Raw genomic sequence first — 3,507 nt, forward strand, 5'->3', positions numbered from 1 at the left:
TTATAGAACTCTGTTTGAATCTTATGCCTTCTAGTAAAACGTGCTCAGGTCTACCTCTTTGCCCCTCCCTATTACCTGCCCCAGCTTATGCTAATGAATGCTTGTAACTGTGATTGGTGGAAAACTTGTAACACCTTCTGACGTATTTCAGCCCTTATAAGCTGATTCCCCCCGATAATAAATCCCTTTTGAACAGCATGAGCAGTCTTGAGGGCTTCTCTTACTAATTTCTCTAGTTCTTCTTTACAGGTCGGTTCTGCTCGGATGAACCCACTAATAACTAGCAACCTTCATTTCCACACCCCCGCGGGTCGGGGGTCTCCCACGAAAGTTGCAAATATGTTTGTAAGATCAGAAAGAATTCTGTTCAGAACTTTTGAAATTTGAGGTGTGTTTTATTTCTTTTCTTCATGTATATTGTACATATCTTATATCTGGCCACCATTAAGAACAGAACTCTTCCAGAATGTAAGGGCCAGGGCAGAAGACCAGAAGGGATGTTTCTGGTATGAACAAGGAGGTCTCTCAGAAGATGGTGACTTCCAGATCCAGAGACAATTCAAGCCATAATGCAATCCTAGTTTTTACCCACATCCCTTGCTGCCATCATTCCTGGTTCCAGCTCCTCCTTCCAGCTCCCACAAACACACAAGCTAGCAGATGACTTGGACCATTTCTTCCTCTTCCACTCCTCATCCTGTTTGTGCTTCAGCCCACCCATTCACTTCTCTCCTTGACTCTTGTAGTTGAAAATGTGCACTCACTCTCTGAGACACATTCTCAGGGTCCAGATGTTCAGAAATCAGCATATTTCATAGTTTAAATTCACATTAAATGAGAATCATGGGGGTACAGGCATCATTTTAAGTAGGAATCCAGACTTCCTTTTCTGGCTATAATCGAGTAGTTTGTAGAAGATGCATGCTCCCAGGAGAAATAATAAAAGGGAAATAAGATATTTTAAAAATGAGTCTGTATGCCACAGTCATTAGGGAGCTGCCTATGAAACTCTGTCAGTGAGCATCCAAAGGAAGCAGACCAGAGCCAGAAGCCAAATGTCTTTATTGAATTCTTGTCTGTTGGTGTTGGGCTGTTGATAGGGAGACTTAAAATCAGACACAATGAGGTCTGCCAGAGTTGCTGCTGAGAGACTGAGAAGTGAACAAAATGAAGGAGCAGCGGTGATATGTGTGTGGTAAGAAAGCCAGAATTCATATAGTTAAGGAAATGAGAAAAGTGGGCCAAAGCAAAAGATTCTAGCAGAAAATTTAATTTTTCCTTCCCCTTTAATCATCTGACAAATGCTTGGACTGCATTAAGCAGAAGACTAAATTGTTTGGAAGGTATTCCTGGTTGTACTACAAGTGGTAGCCTATAGGAATGAAATCTTGGGGTCAATCCCCAACACCACATCACACCCCAACACTGCTGTATACGGCCCACACAACAAGAAAGGAATAAGAGAAGAAGGAGGAGGAGCAGAAGGAGGGGAGGAGAAGAAAGGAGGTGAATGAGGAAGAGATGAAAGATTAGGAGGAAGAGGAGTAGGAGGAGAAGAAAGGATGAGGAGGAAGAGGAGAAAAATTAGAAGTAGGAGGAGAAGAAGAAGAAAAACAGGTGGAGGAAGAGGAGGAAAAAAAAAGAGGAGGTATGGGCCGGCATGGTGGCGCTAGAGGTAAGGTGTCTGCCTTGCCAGCGCTAGCCTAGGACAGACTGCAGTTCAATCCCCAGCATCCCATATGGTCCCCCAAGCCAGGAGCAATTTCTGAGCGAATAGCCAAGAGTAAAACCTGAGTGTCACTGGGTGTGGCCCAAAAACCAAAACAAAACAAAACAACTACAGACTGATGAGGCCAGGTTTATTATACAAGGGTTAAGACACTGGCCTTGAGGGTCAGAGTGATAATACAATAGGTAAGGAAGGCATTTGCTTTGCTTATGACTGACCTGGATTTCATCCCTAGTTCCTTGAGCCCACCAGGAGTGATCCCTGGACACAGAGCCAAGAGAAACCCCTGAGCAACATTGGATGCAGCCCAGAACCCAAACAAAATCAAAACTGCTGCCTGGTGCTTCCAATCAGTTAGAATCTTGGAGCTGACTGGGAACCTCCACTTTCTTTTCTTTTTGGTTTTTGGGTCACACCCGGCAGTGCTCATGGGTTACACCTGGCTCTACGTTCAGAAATCGCTCCTGGCAGGCTCCCACCAGATGTGAACCCCCTCCCCCCAAAAAAAGATGTAGAGAGGAAAATGTTTAGATGATGCATAAAAACTACATAAGTAGTCAAGAAAAAAAGAAGAAACAGGCTCAGAACAATGACACAGGGCCTTAGAAGCGTAGGGTCGTGAGTTCAAATCTCTGGTGTCCACATGCTTGAGCATAATCCTGGCTGCTCTGTTGTTTGAGCCTGGCAGGTCCAATACCATTTCCAGAAGCTATTTCTGGCAGCACCACACAGAAATGTAACCCCTGGGGAACACCACAACTAAAAAGATGTGCTAGCATCATGACAAGGAAGTACAGTCCTTGGCAGAGTAAGCAAGAGCTCTCTCTCTCCTCTCTCTCTCTTCTCTCTCTCTCCTCTCTCTTTCTCCTTTCTCTCTCTCTCATCCTTAATATGACTTCAGTGGTTGAGTCTGGAGGTACTAGTTTAAGGAAGGGTCATCCCTGATCCTCCAGCCCCTACACCTCCACCTCCATGTGCTCAACCCAGTCTGTATGGAGGTTGGACAACGCCGCTGTGCTATCTCTCCAGCCCCGGTTGGACTCATTCTTTCCCTCCCACAGGAAGGCCTAATGCACAGTTCCCCGTGGGACCTGGGAGGCTAGGAGCTGCACTGGTGCTAAGAAGCACACTGCTGGCCAGGAAGTGTCCATAGCAAGCAGATTCCCTTCCTGAGTCCAACCTCCACACAGGCCTGAGATTCTGTGAAACCACACAGAGACTTGAGGAGACATCACGATGATAGTGGAAATTTCCTAGATAGTCTTGTCAAGCTTTTCAGCAACTGTTCTGTGGCCGGCCCTGCATTTTCAGGATAAAGAAAATGTAGCTCAAAGTACACGAACCTCTGTTTCTCAACCTTTTCCCCACCATGTTCTCCTTTTGACCTTATTTTATTCCTGTTGTCCCACTGTCCTACTGTTTGGTTCTCTGGTTTCATGCTACAACCTTCCAGTAATATGTTGTTTTTTTTTTTTTTTCATTTGTGGACCCCTTGGGAACATCTTAAGGGCTCACAGAGGGCCCAATGAGCCACAGTTGAGAAAGGAGGAATAAATGGTGACCACCAGCCTGAGTTGGATGGGTGTCCTCAGCTGTGAACCTCAGGCCCATGGACGGGGCCCAGAGGAGCAAGCAGGCACACCTGAACCTGTTTCTCTCGGAACTGGGGTTTTTAGTGAGTGGGAAGCCTCCCAAGTGCTCCAGATTTGGGCCTAGGCTTTAAAATCGAGGCAATCTACGGAGGAGAAGGGAGAACGTAGGTGGGTGCGGTGTGCAAC

Source organism: Suncus etruscus, chromosome 7 (genome assembly GCF_024139225.1).
Source record: "Suncus etruscus isolate mSunEtr1 chromosome 7, mSunEtr1.pri.cur, whole genome shotgun sequence".
NCBI classification, from domain to species: domain Eukaryota; kingdom Metazoa; phylum Chordata; class Mammalia; order Eulipotyphla; family Soricidae; genus Suncus; species Suncus etruscus.